Source organism: Poecile atricapillus, chromosome 2, assembly GCF_030490865.1.
Source record: "Poecile atricapillus isolate bPoeAtr1 chromosome 2, bPoeAtr1.hap1, whole genome shotgun sequence".
Lineage (NCBI taxonomy): Eukaryota > Metazoa > Chordata > Aves > Passeriformes > Paridae > Poecile > Poecile atricapillus.
The window spans coordinates 117,101,000-117,122,815 of record NC_081250.1 but is presented as its reverse complement, the minus strand read 5'-3'; the positions used below and the strand labels follow the sequence as shown (position 1 = coordinate 117,122,815).

General features: G+C 38.7%; 1 protein-coding gene and 1 long non-coding RNA gene across 12 annotated transcripts in view; one reads left to right on the top strand and one right to left on the bottom strand.

Moving 5' to 3' along the window:
- Positions 1-21,816, bottom strand: part of CHD7 (chromodomain helicase DNA binding protein 7) — a 133,804-nt gene that overhangs the window by 96,900 nt on the left and 15,088 nt on the right. The window contains exon 1 of one of the 10 annotated variants that reach the window (XM_058830308.1): positions 1,447-1,522. The exons of the other annotated variants lie outside the window; for them this stretch is intronic. The gene's annotated coding sequence lies outside the window, so the exon portion shown is untranslated. Of the gene's footprint in view, positions 1-1,446; positions 1,523-21,816 lie in introns of those variants that run through there. 10 annotated transcript variants of the gene reach the window in all.
- On the top strand, positions 1,704-12,485 carry LOC131575203 (uncharacterized). Of its 2 annotated transcripts, none has more exons than XR_009276730.1 (3): positions 1,704-2,143; positions 6,238-6,467; positions 9,373-12,485. It is a non-coding gene; the product is annotated as an uncharacterized LOC131575203 (long non-coding RNA). The 2 variants fall into 2 exon arrangements; XR_009276729.1 differs by having other exon boundaries at positions 9,357-12,485.

Here is a 21,816-nt window from a genome sequence, read left to right as displayed (position 1 = left end):
CCCTTGTCCCAGGAAAGGAAGACAGGACTTGCAGAGATGAAAAGAATGACCTGATGCACTTCAGGAATATTCTGACTTAGTGGGAAGCATGAGCAAATATGACTTAAACATCTCTGAAAAGTTTAGTTTCACCTTTTTCTTAGTAAAATTCAGTTAGTTCTTCACAGACATACATCCTTACAAGAATTTGCAGTAGCAACTTAAAGGCTGTCAAGGTCTCTTGTTAAATTAAGAAGGGGGGGAAGGGAGAGCAAATCTTAGGTGCCTTTCCTCAAAGGTCACAGGTTTTGCCAATGTGCAATCAGCTAAAATGCCATGAATGATATTCAGTAAAAATTTTTTGCCAAGAAATCCATGAAATCCTACATTTCTCATAAAATTGTTCCTCAAAAGCTAGATTGGATTTTATTTCCTTAATGTGTGATGTACATTGGCAAAAAACAGGCTTTCACTGAGGCAACTGAGGGCACTACAGCCTTCAAATATTTGGCAGCTTGCTGCTGTCAAGCAGCTGATGCAGGAATGACCAGCCCAGAGTTCAGCCTGTGCCACACATTTGGAAACAATATCCTACGTCATTCAAGTTCACTGGAGCTCTGATACAAGACCACAATAGCGTCACTTAGGAGGACTCTGATGCAAACCCACTGCGCCTTGCTGTTACATCACACGAAGGCATTTGCCATACCAGTTGGGCTGAAAACTCTTTGCCCTAACATGGGAGCACTGCTAATTTTACATCAGCACCTATAATACTACAGAAGAAGCCTCAGCATCATATATTCAGCATGTCTTTTCTTTCCTGATCAGAAGTGGAAAGTTTAGAGCTATTTATTAGAGCACATGCTTGGAGGCATTTAATGAGGTAACCAGAGGAATAAACAAAACAAAACAAGGCATTTTTTCTACATTTAAGTACATTAAAAACATCAGGTGAGAGAAGAGGGAACAAGCCTAATCGAGAAATACTTCAGTTTTAGTGTTATGTAACCTGGAATTTTAAGAGGCCTTTTTCATTGCATGACCACTCTCTCTTCCAACATAAGTTTAAAACACAGATGTGAGGTGGTTTATCTAAAAATAGTCCCAGATAAATAAGAGAAATAATTGCGGTCACAAAAATGTTTCAAGAATACTCTTCAAAACATTTGACAGAGGTGTTAACCTCGCAAATAACTCCATAAAGGGGAGCAGCAGCATGCTTAATGTGAGCCCTTAATGAGGTTTGACCACGACAAAGCAGTAGTATAGCCAATATTAAAAAAAAAAAAAAAACAAAAAAAAAAACCCCAAAACCGGAAAATTGTATGGGCTACATACATGATTGCCTTGTTTAGGCGGGTTGGGGAGACTCAGCTGAGCGCTCAGCGCACCGCGGCTGCGGCCAGGCGAGCACAAAGCTCTGGCAGGGCCAAGCGGGGCGGTGGTGTCAGGGAGAAGAGTTACACTGTCACACTGTCGCCATCGCCATCAGTCACCCAGAAATCTCCCCGCAATTACATTCCCTTCTCAAGCTGACACTAAACCGGCCCGGGTGTTCAAGAGGTGGAGCCAGCGGCGACCCCGCTGGGGCGCTGAAAAAACACCCCGTGCAACCGATGGCTCCGGGCTTTTTGTGCACCTACTGCAGTTGTCACTGATTAACCAACTGATCTAGCAATTTCCTACATTCTTTTGCATTTAAAAAGGATCTGAGAGGCCCGAGAGTCATCCCCTTGCATATTCCCGGGGGAGTGGGAGGCTGCGGCCCGTCCTGCTGGGCTAGAGCGCGGAGGGGCCCCTCCGCCCTCCTGCCCTCCTCCCCCAGCCCGGGCCTGCAGCTGAAAATAATTTATCTGCTCGCTCCGCCGGGCTCCCGGCATATGCGATTGGGAGGGAAACGTATCCATCATGGATAAACTTGAGCACAAAGACAGGCTGAGTGTCACAGGATACAAAAGGGCAGAGGTCGGCGCGGCGAGCGGGAGGATTTGCGCAGGGCAGGGCAGGGCAGGGCAGGGCGGCATGGCCGCCACACGGCAGCGCGGGGCCGGGCCTGCCCGGCCGGGCACGGCTCCCGCAGTAAACAAAGCCCGAGCCACCAAAACCGGGAAAAAACCCGCTGAAAACAACGAAAGAACCGGAGGGGTGACGAAGCTCTAAGGTAACACGGGGCCTTTGCCCGCTCCTTTCGCCGAGAGCAGCTCGTGGTGTTTACACCCAGAAAGTTGGGAACTGTAAAAATTCATGAGGTGGAGACTCAAATGTTTCCCAGAGTTTCTGAACATGTGACTTTCACCGAAATGTATTTTTTTAATCACGGGCAGGTTTTAAGACTTAATCGTATCCCAAAAGGCTATTTCCAGCTATAGAATTATGAGCGCTTTAAAGTAGCCAGACCCTGTATTTTACTTTACCTGTTACAAGGCCAATACAATCATGTTTCATTCATAGTTTATGAAGTCTGAAAAACCACTTGATGAAATTACAGTCTACCGATACCACACATGGTATATTTGTCCACGTATATTCTATAATCATTTCAATTTATGACTTGTACTTAAGAGTCATTTTCCTGTACATGTGTTCTTCATAAATACTGGTAGATCGCAGTCTGCGCTCGTACGGGAACCACATATCCACACTCATTTCTGTGAAGATAAATACACCCTGTGCACCCAGAGTGAAAAGCCAGTTTTCACATGACTAAAGAGGACACACTTCAGGGCTGAGGAACAAAATGGTAGTTCTCCCTTACACTCTTTACATGTGGCAAGATGAATCATCCTACACCTGAACTTAAGCTCTCACTCAGCTTCCAGTATTGATGATCCTTTTTGCCTCATACACTTAAGCATACTGTCTTGACCCTTTCAGCAAAGAAAAAAATATTACATACTACACCAGGAAAAGATTACAAATTGGATTTTATAGAAAAAGATAACATCAGCATTTTCTAATGTATTTTAAATGAAATCACACAGTGAATGGCTTGGGTTGGAAGGGGCCTTAGAGACCATTCAAAGACTCAAACATTGGATTTTGTAAATTTAAAATTTTCTCTTTTTTTTGTTTTTACAGATTTTAACTTAGTTACAAAAAAGGCTTGTAGCATCAAACTAATTATGTATTTTGTCATATGCTATAGACTATTTAAAAGAAATGTTAAATTATTTCACTAACTTAAAATCGACCACAAAGAAAAAGGGTTGGGGTGGGAGAGTGTGAAGACAAATAGTACAGTGCAGGACAGAATACAGTACATGGAGTAAACAGATTTCAGAAACTTTCATTTAGTGCCTGGACCATCAGATGGGTTCAGTAACATCCCATGGAATACAGGGGACAGCTGTGATACTACTATTATTTGGACTACTTAAATTTAGTGGTTTGTTTGTTTTAACAAAATTAGTATGTGCACCTTGAACATTCTATTGGTTTTTCTGGAGAAGGATATACCAAAATAAGAGGTTATTTCTTGGTCAGTGCAATGGAAGCAGGCTCTTGCACATACAACAAAAAAATCAGACTTCAATTTTTTTTTTTAGTGTTTTTTTGTTGTTTTTTTTAACATAACACCTGGCTCACAGTGATCATCGGGACTTATTCAAACCACAACATAAACAGCTATATCACGCTGTTCTCCCCAATGGACAATGCCAAGGGAAAAGTGTGTGTAGCTCTCAACAGCTTCTAGTGTATAAGACTAAGTAAGATACTTAAGAGAAAGCTAAAGTTCATGGAAAAAACAGGTGCCTAGACAGCATAAACAATAGTGCCTGAAATTTTAAAATTTGCACTGGAGACTGTCAGATGAGTGCAACTCTTGTCAGTTCTCATGTGCAGTGTGGCCCTTCTGTCCCAGCAGGACTGAGCTCAGTGTTTTTCCTCTATAAAAGCAGGTTCAAAGGGAAGATAACCAAATTTTCTTGTGCAAAATTTTAATGGGACATCAGTTTTTGCTTCACACAGAAGAAAAACAGCTGGGGTGTTTTCAAGCACCTTGCTTAATCAATTTGCAGTTCTAAAATTACTCCAGGATAGTTAAGTTCAAATGAACAAAAAACCTTCCAGCGGAAAATTTATCACGTTAAATTCTAGAACTATGCAATTTCACTCCCTTCTCATCAAGATTTTGAAAAACTTGGAAGCAACTGTCTTTTGATGTGCAAACTGCTGACCCAGGACCCACAGTCACAGTTATTCAAACTACTGCAACCAACAGGAGCAGCTGACATTCATCTACCACATTCTTTACACCCAGCAGAAAAGTTCTTGAGCTACCTTCAATTCCCCACAAGCACTGCAGAGATAAATGATGAGCATACAGGAACAGTGCTGCATTCATGGATTAGATGTGAAAGGGAATTTTTACTCATCTAGAACTGAACCTGGAAACCAGTTCCACTTCATGGTATGCTCAACCGTCTCTCAAAAAAGCAGGGATAAACTTAATTTTCTAATAGAAAACACTATCTTCACTCTTCCTAATGATTCACGGTCTATTTAAATTACCTGTTAAGCTTATCCATTATACTGCAGCATCTGCAGAGAATTAGAAATATCCACATCCTTTTCAGTTGAAATAAATTTAAAATCATCCTAAAGCCCCCCAAAACCCAAACAAACAAAACCAAAACAAAACTTTGCACATTGCCCTCCCCTCAACAAGCCCAAACATTTATTTCTACTCACAAAAAACTCTGAGGTTAAAATCTAGGGTAGAGGATCAGGGGTTTTTTGTGTATTTTGTGTGGGGTTTTTTTGTTGTTGCTTTTGTTGTGTTTTTTTAAGTAGGAAAAGCAAGAAAATTAAAGGAGCAGGCAGGCTGCCTAGAAGATTAGAGGCTTATTTTGATAATTTTGGAAGAGTTTGATTGCAAACTTTGCTTGACTAGCAATTTCTTTTGTGTTTGTAAGTACCTGGAAAAGTGAAAGTATGATTGAAGAAATGTCTCATTAAAAAAACCCAAGCAAACCCATTTAAATAGCAAGGATCCCAGAACAAGAGAATTAAGGACTCTTAATCAAGTACTATATGAAGACTGCTACCATACAGATTTGTGTCAACAGCCAAATTTAGAGCTGTTTCACCTACTATTCAGAGTCCAGTTCTCAGAACAAGACCGACAACGACTAGTCAATTATCTATTCAACAGTGCAATGTAGAAAGACTACTAGGAAAATCTTTTTCCTGTCAAGAGTCAAAAACCTGCTAGTTAAAAGTGAATAAACTCAACAGCTAAAAATGTATTCCTTTGCTTATCAACTACATAGTAAGGACAGTTAGAACACGTACAAAGAATTCTAAAATTCCAATGCTACACATTTCCAAAGTTACTTTATCTCTACAAAAAAAGAGAAGCCTCATCCAGAGTAAGATAGCCACCAAAAGACTGCAAGATTATACTACATTTTACTTAAGCATTAGTAAATGGCATTATTGTAGCACAGACTTAGATTACCTGAACCCTACAATGAAGTGCACAGCTGAGGAAAAAGAATGCATGAGGCTCTGCTAAAGATCAATTGATTTAGAAGTCACAGGAATTAGTGGCAGATTAAACACTTATGCTGTATTAGCAAATATTATTTGGATCTACAGCTGAGGCTCAGGTAACTGTTTAATTAATTATGCTTGCAAAGCAATAAAATCTAGCTCCTTGTCCCTCCAATTACATGTACTATATAAAACTACTTATGAAAGTAGAAGTATATAAAACTACTTGAAAAGGAGAGTGAACTGCCTGCTGTCAGTACACAATGAGCTTTCCTGACCAACATTTTACAAAACCTGCAAGTTACTGTACCTGATCACAGAGCATCATCCAAAAATCTGAAACACATAAAAGCATCATTCTTCCTTTGCTATCCTGTTCAGCACCTGAAATCCATGTAACCCATGCTCTCAGGTAACAGTTATCCCAAAGTTTAGTCTTGAAACAGAAGCAAGAGAGATCACCTCAGAGAAGTCCATGTTATGTCCTCAAGTGAGACTGCAGCTTCAAAGCAAAGCAAGCAATGAAAGAGCATACCTCAGTAACACCCAGTCATCAGGATCAGGCTCCTCTGGAGCACTGTATACCAGTGTGCCATGCTTGGACAGGAATGAATTGTTCAGGAAGAAAATGCTATTTGAAAAACTTCAGTGCTTACCACTCTACAACTAGATGAAGACTTAATAGACTGATCTTCTTCCACCTGGTCTCTATATGAACTGCTAAGGAGGCTCTTTTGCTTGCATTTCCCTCAAACCCAGGTCTTACTTCCCAGTGCCATGGACAGCAACACCAACTGCACCTATCATATCTCCACAGCATCTGCACTATCGTATCTGCACAGCTCAAAAACCAAAAGTGAAGAGTCAAGCAAAAGATACTGGAACCAGCTTCACTGAGATGTCTACAAGGCAGTAGTAATGGCAACAGCTGTCAACCAGATTTGCTCATTTGGATTGTCAGGAATTCCATCCTCCTTTCGAGCATCCAGGTAAGCTAACTTCCACCTTCCCTTTCATATGCAATCCTCACTAGTCAGCCATGCGTCTCACAGCAGCCTTGGGTTACACAACTGGCTGCACTGTGATGATATTCAAAAGCTGCTGCTACCAAAAGCTAGAAGTATTTATTTAAAATTAAGACTTCTTAAAGTGTGTCCTTTTTTTATTGTTGGTTTTGGTTTTTTTTTTTCCCCTCTGGGAAAGGCTGCATTTGTGTTTGATTTGTGGCTACTTATAAATTAACTTTCTAGGGGCAGGCTAAGTGAAGGTTTTATTGAACAAATTGTAAGCTTTAGACTCGACAATATTGACAGTCTTATAAAAAAAAGAGTATCTTTACTTATATGCAAAACCGTAAATGGAATCAGACATTTTTCTGGTTATTTAATACCTACATTTTTTGGCATCTGCATTTATAAATTCACTAGTTAGGTGTTAGTAACACTAAATGCTAAATGGTGTATGCATTCTAGTAACTCTTCCTGATGCCGCCATATAAAATGGATTATTGAGAATGAATGGAAGATGCTACAAAACAAGAATTACTGTTTATTTATAACCTTTCCAGTAATCAGTAATTGAAGCATTAGGTAAAAAGAAAAACCACCCTGAAAACCCAAACAAAACCACTTCAACATTTGTGTGCTTAAAGGGGAAAATTCCCCTATTCTTTAGGGATCTCAAGATTGTAAACAGCATCACATACAGGAAGGATTATTACATTTTTCACAACATAAAGACGCCCTACGAAGAAACAGGCAAAATCACTTTTTCTCTCTGCAATAAACATGTAATTCAATTTAGTTCATTTAAACCAGGAGAGTCAGCTCCACAGTTTCAGCCTGGTCCACAAATAGCCCTTGTTGATAATCTAAGAATTTGAGATAGTTGCTATGGTCATGATATGCTACTTTACCTGAGGATCAACAGTTAATTTTTCATTTCTCACACCTATGCTCTGTCATCTTCATAAGGACAAAACTGAGCTCTCACACCTTCTAAAACACTGAGTGAGGTAACAGCATTAAAGCTGGAGTAGATTTACAGTAAGGTGCAGGAGAGTACTAAAAAAGCCTTTTTCTTCAGACTTGGAGCCAACTACAACATGTTTAAACCAGAGTTTCATTTGAGGGGAAAGGAGAAAGTATACATCAACAAAGCAGCGATGCAAGGAACATCTACAAGATAGAAATCTGTGGAGTGCCTCTATTTCAAACCTGTGATGGCAATATAGTCCAATCATTTATACTTTGTTGCAAAAGCGGTGTCCATCTTATTTCACCAGAGGCATGCCACCCTTTAAGGTAACTGATACAAATTAAATGGTGCTGTGGAACACACTGGAATCTTTTTACAGTTTTGAGAACTAGATTGAAGATTTCAGCATTTATCACAAAGTTCACATTTCACAGGAGCCAGAGACCATCCATCCAGTTGCCCCTACTTTTCTGACCTAGGCATCTGCAGTTTTGAATGAATTAAAACCCAGATAACTACTAAAGCATCCATTTAAATGAATTTCCTATTTCTGCTATACCATACTGTAGCTACTTAATCTGAGAGCCTTTTAGCCAGACAGACTAGCATACCAAACAACCAAACTCCTTAAACCATCTGTAGACACTCACTCCACTGTTTGTTGTTCCGAAACATCAGAAATCAGAAGCTGGATTCCCCTTGGCCGTGATCTTGTGTCTTTCCTAGTAATACTCCAAGTGCAGAACACAGGGTGGGGAAGCTTCTTTCCAAAAAATTGCAGAGCCTCTTCCCTGAGTCCTCTATACACACTCTTACTCTTCTGCTGTACTCCCAAACTATTAACATGGTAATTGCTCACAACTGAGCACAGCTGAGAGGCTGAATTGTGCGAACGTCATGCAAGTCAATGAAAACTCTCCTTCTCACAAAGTCCTCCCCTTCTTGATCAATGTTTCCTCTGCTCCATGTTTTTGAAGATGGCAACACATCTCATGAGCATGGAGCTTCTCACTCTGCATGGAACAATATGTGGCAGCTGCACTTGCACAGAAAACCATCCAGAAGTATATTAGAGTTGTTAATGCAATTCATCTATCATCTCAAAAGGCAAACAGTTACTCCTATCATCAACTCTGTAATATTTTATTTCTTCAATATCAGTTTCTGCCAACATCAAGCTAATAAATGCATGATCCCTAGTTAGAAATCAGTGGTTCAGTTACAAATACTGTATTAGCTAGGATGTGGGGGCAGAGGGGGGCTAATTTGAGAAATACATAGAAATCTTGCTTTCAGGAGAATGAGAATTAGCACTTTTAATGTGCTCTGGGATTTCAAGTTGAATGTCTGAACCACTTAAAAAAAAAATCACTTTACAGTAATTTCCAACTGGTTGCCTAACACCCATCTCCTAAGTGACTATCATCAAAACATAACCATAACACTAGCAATGAATTAATATTAAAACCCTTCAGTGAGATCACAGAAGTCCTCAAAAAACAGCCCAAGTTGTCAGAGCACACTTTTCCCACACACTGAGTAGTACTCAGGTTCTGGAAATAAAAGTATTGTTCAATTACTAAAGTAGGTGCTAGGTACACTTCTCATTTACACATATAATTTTGAAATACAAATCAATTTGATGGTGTCTAAACAGATTTTAAAAGCCAGGAACAACTGCTTCCAAAAAGAAGATGATTCAGTAGTCAGAAAAAGGGAAGCTACTCTCACCCATCAGGACAACTTGATGAGCAAGGGACTGCTCTCTGACAATTTCATATACTTTGGCAGGGATAATTAATGAAGTTTTGCAGGGTTTCTGTGTACTGGCAAGTCAGAAGTGGCTACAATTCTTCACTCATGAAATAGACATTTTGTTGTCCATCTATTTTGCTTTACAGAAATACTCTGTTGCAGGCCTGCATTGCCACTCTCTCTCTGCTGATGTTGGTAACTCACCAGTATCACTCAAGAGAGAACAGTCCAGCGATCTGTGAAAGGCATAATCTAACTGACTGCAAAATGGAAGTGCTAAAGACAAGAGCAGCCTAAAATAGCAGTCTGAGGATGGGCAGCAGGCATCTGCCTGCCAAAAGCAAAGCACCTCGCAGGGTAAAGTTCCCCAGCTACTGGGCCAAGGGAATGATGGCCACTCCAAGGTTTCCTAACACCTCCCTTGGCTCCCTCCTACTTCTCACTAGCTGCATATTTTTGTCTTCGCAAATAAAGCTTCAGCTATTTCTCTTGTCTGTGTGCTGCAAGTTTACCATTGCTGGAGATTTCTGAGCCTAGCAGACGGAAGCACAGTGACCCTCCCAGGGCAGGGGGCAGCTGCCATGTCAGACAGGTCTACAGCATCACATGTGCAGCTAAGATGAGCAAACACCTTTGCTACAAAGAAATGAAAATGCACCTAACAAAGTTTTTCAAAATATTAGATGTGCATGTGTTGCATGCCAGATTTCTGAGAAAAAAGGAAAATAAGCATGCAAGCCATTTTCTCCAAAACCACAACCCCTTAATTCCCCAGGTCAGCACAGTGTCTGGTCCTTCAACATTGCACTAGGCTCAGCAGATGAGGAAACAGTCGCACCAGAAGGCTCTGTAACAGATGGAAACCAGAGCAGCTGGAGAGCAGGGAAATGTCTGTGCGGGTGAGGGGGTGGGGGCAGAAAGCCCATCCCCACTCCCAAGCTTTAAAGCTGCGTGCAGCCATCACGCCCTACTGCAAACAGCCCACGGATCTGCTGGGGAGAAAGCTGAAGGAAGCAGTATGTGGCCGGATGATTTAGTGCTTCCCAGACTTCCCATCAAGAGAGCAATACTGAACCATGCAACACAGGCCTGCAAGCACTGGGTGTGAGCCCCTCAGGGGTGCAGGAGATAGTGGAAAAGAGCAAGCTGAGCATTTGCCTTCTTCATGGAAAGCACAGCAGATAAGGAACTGCCAGCTGGAGAAAGCCTAGAACTGGAGCAGTAAGAAAGGAAACAAAACTACACATGCATACTGGAGAAATGTGGAGAAGTGAGTAGGGAACCAGTGCTATCAAAATCTGTCAGGGTCTGAAGGATTTTTTTTTTTTTTTTTTTTTTTAAATAAGAGGTATTACCAAAATGGCACATTCTTATAGAGGAAAAAAACATGGTAAATGTGGAAGAATAAGAATTGAGGAAAAAGCCCCTGCCATATGGTACAATTATTTCACTACAGTTTAGATTCACAGCTTTACAACACCTGCACAGTTAATAACCATATTAAGTCATACATGATGTCACCAGTATTTCCTTTCTTTCTCAACTTAGTTAACTATTAGGGAAATACATCTAACAGGGGTTTCTATACTTCTGGAAAGACAAATGACTGTCCATGATTAAGACGCCCATCTCTTGACATAGTTTAGAAAGTAGCCTACCCTCAGTTCCCAGATGAGGGAAAGGGACCAAGCCTTGTGAGGGAAACCCAGCCATTTAGCAGGGATAGTTTATTATAAACAAGACGAGTAAGGTGCGGTTTTTTTCCTTCTTCCTTTGTTTCCTTTAATTTTGGTTGGAACTACCCTTTGCAACCCTTTTGGTTCCTCAAGTCAGGAGACAAGAAACTAAACTGATCAACTTGTAAGACGGAAGTCCTCATATTAGAGCAGGAGATTACAGTGTTAACCCAGATAACACAAACAAGGTCAGCCAACGCTTGTAAAAGGCACACAGGAATACTCCATTATATATATACACATATATAAAACTTTTTGTTACCTGGCCTGCCATGTAGAATTAGACTTTGAACATTGATTTTCAGCAGCTGTGAGCAACTGCAAAATTGACAGGGTAGTGGAAAGTCTTCATGATGATTTTTCCTCCTTAGTTATTCTTCTTCCTAACCACAAGCCATAATACTTTTGTTCTACTATTACCCCAGACACTCCAAGAAAATGTTCAGGTGTAGTCTGGCACCAGAGGTAAGCTGATCTAACCATTAGTTGCCATCAGAAGATCATCACCACAGGGGTATTTGAACAGCAATGACAGCACAAGGGAAGAAGCAAGAGTGGTACGGCTGATTTAAAGCATCAAAACCCATTGGATCAGCTTATTACTATACCATGCATTCAAACTGCCTTCAGGCCACAGCCAGGTGGTTCAACAACTTAAACTGAAAAGCACAGCAGTAAAACAAGCCAGACATTTGCTACAGAAAGATATGAGAAAACAGTGTCTGCTGATAGGACTTACGGAAAAAAAAAATAATTCTAATTTGGTCAAATATGTGAAAAAATATTTTTCATCCAACTGATGAAACATACAGATCAACACCAAAGACTACACTAAGCATGGAAAACCTAGCAGTTACCTCTAGCTTCTCCTGACTGGAAGACTGCTGACTTTAGAGTTATTTCATACCAATGTACAACTCCAGTGAAGGATGTGCAAATATTCTGGAATCTGGCATTAGGATTTCTTTTAGATAAAAAATGTTATATCTCATTGTGATTTACAAAAATAAAGGCCATTTGTGAATACTAAAGATATTTGTCAAGAGAGTCAAATAACGGGTTTTAGTAGTTAAGACATTCCAAAAGCAATTAATCCATGGGTGCTTAGAGGACAGCCTCCAGCAGTTCAAGCCAAGCACACACACAGTCCCTCAATGAATGGCTGTGATGGATAAACACGCTACTTATAGGAAGAATATTTCATTGACATCCATTCAACACCTAAGAAGCCTTCTGGACAGAGAGGTAAAACTTATATTTTTCATTACACTTCTCTTGCTCACATTGTACTTTTCTGCAGTCTTTCCTAAATCCCCATACTAGAAGCCCATTAGCATAAGATTGGATTTTGCATATTCGGGGGGGGTTTAAAACATATTCACTACAAGAATTTTTAAATATATCCCACTATTCGAAACACTTTTGTTCCAAGAGCTGACCATTACAGACTATTTTCTAGATATGGCAGGACAAATTCCTTCCTGTCTGAGAGTTTCCATGGTAATAAAAGTCCCCTTTAAACACATTCACGGTGGTTTGGGCAGGCCAAACAGGCAGCCTTTGTACTGAAAAGCTCCCTCTTTGTACTCCTCTGTGCTGATCCTGCACAAACTACCGTAAAAGTGTATTTTAGTGGAGGCAGAGTAAAACTAAGGCTCACATCAGTTTCACACGACAACTGTTTTTCCACAGCACAGATACAATCCTCTGGAAGATTCCCTTCCCCAAAATATTTGAGTGGTTAGAGAAAGCAATCTGCAGGACAGTCTAGGGCATATTTCAAGCAGACCTAACACCAGGAACTTTGCCACTTTCACTAATAAAAAAGATGAACTGAAATGACCACCCTCCTTTTCCCATCCCCCCTGTCCGCACCATGTAGTCTCACTGGTATTTGGAGATGGCGTATTTACACCAGCACTTGAATCTCTAGTTAAACCATGGACTGGTCTCAATTGACACCTCCACATCAGCACAGAGATCTGTCATGGAAAGGAACTGGGAGAATAACCAACATAATATGGCTCAGAGTGTTTGGAGGAATATATGGAAACAAAAGAAAAAATGTTTTTCTAATGTTCAACAAAGCACCTCTCTTTAAATTTCTATCTATTCACATTTGTGCTTCAGCACTTTTGAGTACTAGCAAAAATTTCAGCACATTTAGGTCTTGTTACAAGTGAAGCTTTATTTTTTTAATTAGGAGTTAGCATTTTGGTAAATCTCACAGTATTTCAAATTTAGAAAGGGTTTTGGTTTTTTTTTCTGCTACCACTACAGCAGATCTTCTATAGATGCCAGATCAACTCCACAGACAGCAATTCTCTTAAGGAATGAAACCATTAAGCAAAAACATGCAACTTGAATGCACTAAGTAGGGTTTCACAACCATCCCATAGATTTTTCTTTTCAAAAATTTGCATGCAGATCATTTTAGAAAAAGGTCTCTATATCCTGGTCAAGTTTGTTCACTAGAGTTTTCAACATTGCAGATGTCTCAAACACTTAAGTGCAGTTCAGTTTCCAAGCCCCTTTCCTTGCTTATAATAAGGGAGAGAAAATTTAAGCATCTAATTTGCACAGTGAGCTTTTCTCCAGTGCTACCATTAAAATTTGTGGGGTTTTTTTCTACTTCATCTAGTGGAAATTTCAGCATAGCACAGTCAGTGTAGCACAGAACTCTCTTATCCTGGCTTTTGAGAAAATGTATGAAGAAAGAAGAAAAAAGCAGCAGGAATAGCTCCAAGAAACCAACATAATGCTTCATTATCTCTCATCTCCACAGTTTAAAACACTCCTTAAACACACATATGCACATCCTTTCTCAGCTCCCACCCCTGCCATGTAGCTCATGCCCTGCTGGGTGCCACTGCTCCAGAGAAGTCTGGTTTTGACTGTGGACTCACTTTGCTTCCCAAAAACTGAAGCAGTTTGTATGGAAAGCATTATCCAGATGAGTGAAGAAAATCAGTCTTGAGATCACTTTCACATGCCTAAGAATGAAAATACCTGATCTTTGTCAGATCCAATTTAGAGGCATTTAGAGTTCCTTTTTGGCAATAGAGGAAACAGCCTTAAAATTACAGCAAATTTAAAATTGTGGGAGGCAGTGCAGTAACATTTAAGGCAAGCAGACAGAATAGAAGGTGTGAGAAACGCACATTATGCAGAACTATGTGACCCGTAAACCCAAGCTACAGCTGTAACTTTCTGGAGAAGCTTTTTGGTAGGCAACTTTTAAGGACCAGATATAGGAAACCAGGTGACAGCAAAGTATTCATGAAATGCTTCTCAAAATAACAGGTCTAGTAGCTCACTGACTACTGGCAACTGAAAAATTATGGGTCTAGCTTCAGAAAAGATAACAGAATTTATTTTTTTCCAATAGAAAGTTTCAACTTGGGAAAAGAAACTGAACAGAATTTGTTTTGGTTACCAGCAAAACCTGGTCTATCACTTTCCTTGAAACTAGTCCAATTTAAACAAACATCAATGCAACATCCCACATTTCTCATGCTAGCAAATCTTACTAGGAAGGCTACAAACACATGGTATTGATCAGTTATTATCAACAACAAAAAAATTCATATGCAGTCCTTAAGGATCATTTGTATTAAACCCATCTACTTCAGCAATCTAGCCATAAATCTATCTCCATAAACAGATGCAACACATTAGATGATTTTCACTGTAGGTTGTAATATTTCTGAGTATGTTTAAATTGCTCTCAAATTATGCTTTATCAAGCCATCATGCTGATTGTAAGATAAGTGAATATAATCAGAAAAGGTAAACACTAGCCTCTATTTCTTATGCTACCTCTTCTTAAAATCAGAGTCATTGTACGACAAAGATTTCATTACCACCCTGTTCTGACAGAAACCAATATTAATTATTATTTGAATTAACCTTTGAGCCATAGTTTTCATCAGTACTCGGTAAAGACACAGACAATTTCTAATTACATTCTACTCTCATTATAAGTCACTAGGCTGTAAAGCTGCATCTGACAAGACTGCTGTACTTGGCCTTGAAATGCTTTGGACTTCACTATAAATCTTTCAGAAACATCCAAGAACTCATCGAATACAAGAGCTATCACACAGAATGCTTTTCCAACAATTTAGAAGCCGTTTTAAAGGGATAGCAAGTGTGATATGATTGAATTGCAATACTATTCCCGAAGCAAAATAAATTAGCAGTGTCTTTATCATTCAGCATCACTACATAATCTTTTACCAAAAGTTAGATACAATGGATTCACTCAGTCTATCAAGTGGATTCAGTGATCATCAACTAACTCATAATTATATTCAACAAATAGTATAAGAAAATTAAAAATTTATAAGCTGAGAGAAATCTGATTCCAAAGCTTACAGCAAGTATCTACTACATAAACCATATTTATTACAGACCAGAGAGAAAGGTTTGATCTGCTAAAGAATTATTAGTTTTCTAGCAGGAAATATGGATTTTAAGGGTCATAAATGAAGAATAACCTGTAATTAATATACAAAAATTAGTGCATGAGGGCAATTTTTCTTTTGTAAATTTTCAGCTTTACCTCACATAATCACTTTGCTGCAGTCAGTTATCTAGCCAGGAAAAAATGAAATATGCACATGGATTTAGGGAAAGTGAATGCTGTTCTGGAGAACAGGTTTCTACCCTCAACTATGCCAAATCTCTTGAACGAACAAATTAAACTTCTAACAGAGTGATTTCTGGCTCTGTAACCTGAGCCTCACTTTTGCAACTTCACAAAGCTCACATCTATGACTAACTCCAAATGTCCAATCCCTAAGCAAAAGACAGTTTTATTTGAAGGAATACCAGAGGCTGGGATCTATCAGGTTTCAAAACCAGAACTTGACTTAGCTGCTGACTCAAGACGTATTGCAAGATAACAGAAGCATATTTTAAGATATTTTAACCTTCCACTGTTGAAAATACCTGTATCTTAAAACAGAAGCTTCAGTACGTAATCAGTCTAATTCCAGTGAATGACATTTCTTCTTAAAGAAACCTTGACTTGGACTAAGTTTCACAACATGGATTACAGCAGATTTTGTTCATCTCAAAAAAAAAAACAACAAAAAAAACCCCAGCAAAAACTCAACGAATGATCTGTCCTTCACAGATGACTTTTATGGATGCTGTTAATTACACAGAAGATCCAAGGTTCTAATTCCACAAACATTTTAAAGAGAAATTACAAGACACAAGGGAACCTAATATGAAGCTTGCAGGTTTTAACATGGAAAATGCCAGTTGTGAATGTATTTAAACATAATATGGATTCCACTAGGTAATGCACAGCAACTTTGTAATCTCACAGGGTCATGATGCTCCATGACTAGAAGAATAGCTAGATTTAATCAAATTTAACACAAGATAGCATATTGTAAGAGAATTCAAATCCCTTGACTTTTGGAAATGGCTAGAGATGATGGATGGGACTCCAACCCATAAAAATGCAGTGTTTGTAGCACCAGTGTCAACAGTGTTACCAATTCTAAACATGCCTCCATTAATCCTGTCCACATATTCTGAAACTATCCAGGCCCTTCACCTTAAGGCCCCAACTTGCTTACCCACTCAAATTTGCCATACTGGTTTGTTGCCTTTTCCTTGCAATTTCATGCTTTTCAGAAGTTACTCCAACATACAACTTCTCTGTGTTACATTAGAGTCTACCTGAATATTCAGATAATAATTTTTCTTTTATGCCCAAGACATTTAATGCCCAGATTATTCTTCTACTTCTCTGTGAAAAACATTTAACTGGTTGTTTGACTGTTTCTTTTCTAGACATACATGCGTAAAAGGAGACTAGAGGAAAGAAAAATTATCATTCTTTACCATACAGAAATTGTGCTTACACAGAAACAGACAACTTAATTCCTACTTCTTATCCTTATCTCATTACTAAGAACATGTGGTCAAGTGATGGGCAAATGTCTGATTCAGGTCAATAATCATATGGAGAAGGTGGAAAGGAGGCATCAGAACTCTGGTGGGATTGTCCATCTTTGAACATTTTAAAGTACTTTCCACATAAAATTTCCAAGAGTTTGCTACTGTAGTTAAACTTAAGGGTAGACCAGAAGGACAAATATATATCTGAGCCTTTGAGAAAGCAGGTAAAACTGACAAGTTTCTGTCAAAGAGTCAGTTTTGATTTTATCCTACAACAAACCCTATGTTGTGTCTCTATTCTGCTAAGGCATAACTGTTTCACAAATCACAGAATCATAGGATAGTTTGGGTTGAAAGGGACCTTAAAGATCATTTAGTTCCAGTCCTCTAAAATAAAGCAAGTGATTTCATCTCATGCCACTCATCAACACAAACACCCTCTTGATTTAAGTTAAAATAATACTAACGAGATCATTAAATCATCAACACCAAACTTATTTGAAAAATGTATTTGGTGAACAGAAAGGTAGCATTTTAAAAGCCCCCAAAAGATATTGCCTTATTGCTGGGAGTGGAGGGAATACAAGTGATATATGCCTTTGGGAAGCATCAAAGAAATAGGGGCAAAAACCCTAAAATCCATAGCTTTGTTCATAGATTAAGACATGCTTCCCCCTCCCAGTGCCACTTTCAAAACCCTGTATGTGAGGAAGGATAGGGGACAAGGAGGTTAAGAGAGAAAACAACAGCATTACAGCACCTCATTTTACTTATCAGCTATTCATAGACCATGACAAAATCCCCAACTGTGCTCATGCCATTTTTTCACATCAAATTTGCTAGTGCCATTTTTTAACAAGCCTATAAGTAATGCATTCTAATAAATCAGCCTATGAAAGCACCTATTCCATTTAAAACTCAGTGCTAAATGACTGATAGCTTGTGATCTTCCAACAGCAGAGATACATCCTACTATTGCACAACTACACAGCTTTTAAACAAATTCTAGATTTCCCCTCCATTTTTCGTGAAAGTTACTTAGGAGGAGAAATTCAAAATGCATTAGTTAGGGAAGAGACACAAAAATTAATGGCAAGAGCAGCCATTCACTAAACACCACTTAAGAGAATTTACCATGCTAGTATAGGCTGCTTTTAACTGTGTCTAGGTTAGATTGGTTTCAACTCCTGTTACTTCAAATTCTGTTACCAATCTTTTCTTTGCAAACAAAAACCACTCTCCACCTTCTTCAAGGTGCTTTGCTTGTATTCGTTGAGCTAAGAAATGATCACATCCTAAAATTCCTCTAAGTTTTTTCTTAAAACAAACCCTATATTTCTGCATAGTTCTTTTTCCTGTTACCCCCAACAAATCTACCTGTACAGACATTGATTGCAATTTAACTTTTAAGCAGAAAACAAAACAACTGATGGTTTATTTTGTACATATGGCATGCTGTCTAGAAGCTGTAATAGGTTTCATGAGAAAGCTTAAATATTAACTTAGCAAAGCAGTATCATGACTCCTTAACAACTGAAATAGGCACAAGCCTTTCATGGCACTTGCATTCCTGTTAAAGAAAAAAAAAAAAATTTGTAAGATCTGTTTTAAAATTCTGTTTATTTCTTCATCTTATGAACTCATAATTGGTACCCTTCAGAGCATCTTTTTTGAAAATGCAACTGCTACTTTTGTATAAAACCAGTTTGCCTATTTTCATGACCATGAGTTCTTAAATATTTCATGCTTTTAATACAGCCAACATTTTTTTCCATTACTTTAGTATAAAATTCCTCAAATTTCAGTTGCTTGTGCTAAAAATACTGTTTGAGAGCATGTTACAAACTACTTTGAAAGAGCAAGTAACTTTCAGGAAAGCCTCTTCCTTAACAGAAGTTATCAAGTGAAACACAGAAGTAACAGTGATGCCCATGACTTCAGATTTACAGACTTACGTCTTTCCAAGTCATTCTCAGCTAAGCAAAGCAACATAATTATCAAAATTCCTGCAGTACGAAGTGGTTAGTATTTGTGCAAAGGTTCTTCTAAATATGGTGCTCACACATCTATTCACAAGGACATAAATAAACTCTTACTGTTCCACCACTGCTTCAAGCACCAAAGGTTTTTATACAGAGTGGTACTGTAGCATGTCACATACTATGATAAAACAGAGAGACCTCAGTACTAACAATTAAATAATATACTACAGTACAGTTTTTCACACAGAGAGCCAAGAAAAAGAAAAGTAGAAGTTATGGCTCCCATGATAACTGCAGCTTGATTGTAATACTGTTTTATACCGTATATTTGAACAAACACATCAATTTACAATTGATGGGGAATTATAACTGAAAGACACAGTCACATACTTTGTCTCACTCCTAAATAAATCAGTGGCATTCAAAATAAGTTTCCATCCCACTCGTACAACTTGGTAAGGTGACCAGTTTGCTGGCAAGAAGAAATCACAGTATAAAAGCATTTAAACTGTATGTATCAAACTATTTATATGAAGTTGCCCTGTGAAGCACACAGGGCAACATTGCTACTTTTTAACTAGAACATGGACTATTTAAACATCCATGATATTTTATATTAACATTCAGATTTGTTCCTGTCATATTTGACTTAACTTTATCATGATTCATGGCTACTGCTAATTAAATCTATTAAATATATTTAAGCTTAGCATTCCTAAAACAGGAATAAACAACAAAAATGCATCATTGGAGTGCTTACTTTCAAAGAGAAAAAAAGCAGTAAAATGAGGAAGCTTGGTAAGAGAAACAAAATCAGGTGGTTAAACAAAACATTTACATATAACAGACAAAAAATACTATATTGAAAATGAGGAGACAGGAGAAAAAAAATGCATCACAGTTAAACCTCAAGCTGGGGAGACTATCAGTAAGAACATTTCTCAAGAAGAGGGGAACAAATTGGACCAGAGGAACTATCATGTAAAATTGCAAATAAAGATATGTTCCTAGAGGGGCAAAGTAATAAAAGGTCCTTTCACAAATGCCAGGTATATGAAGCCTGCTAGAGAATCCACTGGACTAACACATAACCAAGATATGAAAGAATTATTCCAAGAAAATAAAAATTACAAATTTTCTGAATCTGCTGTCATTGTAGAAACTAAGGCAAGCTTTCATCTTTTTTGGCACATAAATCCTGCAAGTCAGTTTTGGTCAAGCCAAAGGAAACAGCAGCAAGTCACCAGTGCATTCACCAGGAGTTGGATGGCATTCATCAAGAGTTGTGAGGAACTGAAGGATAAAATAGCTTATCTGTCCACTATGCCACATAATATCTCAGGTTCCAACACTGCCTTGTTGCCAGTTGTGCATCAGTTTTGAAAGGTGTTCATACCTTTAGTCTGCCCAGAACTACAGACCAGCAAGTCTAATGTCCCAGTACGGCAAGTAAGTTGAAAAATAGAAGAAACACGGGCACATACCAAAGTACAGACTACAGAAGTGACACTGATGCTTTCCCACAGCAAAGTCCTGTCTTACCAGTACAGGGTATTTCACTGAAGCAATTGATAAGTGGCCAAAGTCTGAGCTAACTTGAATGGCCAAAACACATGCCAGCTGCTGAACAAAGGTCCTCCAGCAATGGTTCCTAAGGAAACTAAGCTACAACAACAAAGGAGGGAAGATCTTCACATGGATGAAAGTAACCAGTTCATACTAGGAAATTAACTCAACCCCTTTCCAGACCTGCACTGACAGCATGCACATAAAAGATCTAGAAACAGGTGAACCTTGAAGTGAGTTTCCTAATAGTATTAACAAGTTTGTTTTGCTAAAAATTAAAATCAACTATGCAGGAAGCAGCAGACCTTCATCACACCCACTGAAGGTGTAATAAACTGCAGATGAGATGCAGTGGAAGGAAATAGGTAACAACACACGCGAGAAAATACAGTCTGACTGTTTTACATACATTTTACTGAGCCCTGACATGATTTGGGAGCTAGAATAAATAATCTTGGAAAACAAGATTTGTCAGAAGAGTAAACAAGACACTAAGCATGTTTAAGAAAAAAGAGATGAAAAAAACCCCACAGAATTGTACAAGAAATGGGATATACAAGTCTATGAGGTGCTTATACCTTGCTGCAGCGACTGTGTTTGCTCTTCTCACCTCCACTTCAAAATTAAAATTACTGATGGACCAGAGAGGGGTGACAGGCATTTGAATACTCTTCAGAATCACCAGCCTCCAGAAAGGGCAACCAGAGAGAGAATAAAAAAGTTTACGAAATCAAGAGCAACATGGAGCAGGTACGCAGTGAACCATTGTTCTCCTTCTCTCTTAACAAGGAAACTAGAGAACATCAAACAAAACTAGCAGCTGGTAGGTTCAAAATAAAACAAATAGAAGGAAGCAGCTCTTCATACAATGTGTACTTAAGCTGCAGAACTCATTGCCACAGTCCCAATAGAAGCCAAGAGTTTACACAGACCAAGAGAAGACTAGATGAATTCATGCAAGAGAAATTCATTAAGCATTACCTATCACTTTTTCCAAGACAATTCTAAGCAGCAGAGCTGTGGAGGCTAAGGGGAGGCTAAGGGGCTTGCTCTGTTTCTGGATAGCCTCCACCTTGGTTGCTATGAAATAGGATTCAGACCTCTGGTACTAAAAAAGAAAGATGATATTCACAACATGTTTTTAATAGGTGTTGACAACTATGCTACTTCAATAATACACCATTTCCAGTATAACATTTCACCCTCCTTTCATGAAGATACTGTATTTCAGTCCATGTTACCAGTACTTCAAGAATGTAAGTGAGATTACAGCACTTCAGAGGACCACAACATGAGAGAGACAAGGACATCCAAAACTGTACCAGACTCTGCTGATGTTCTACCAATCCTGTATAAAAGATTATCCCTATTCCAACAACAGAAAATTCAGAGAGAGGTTATGA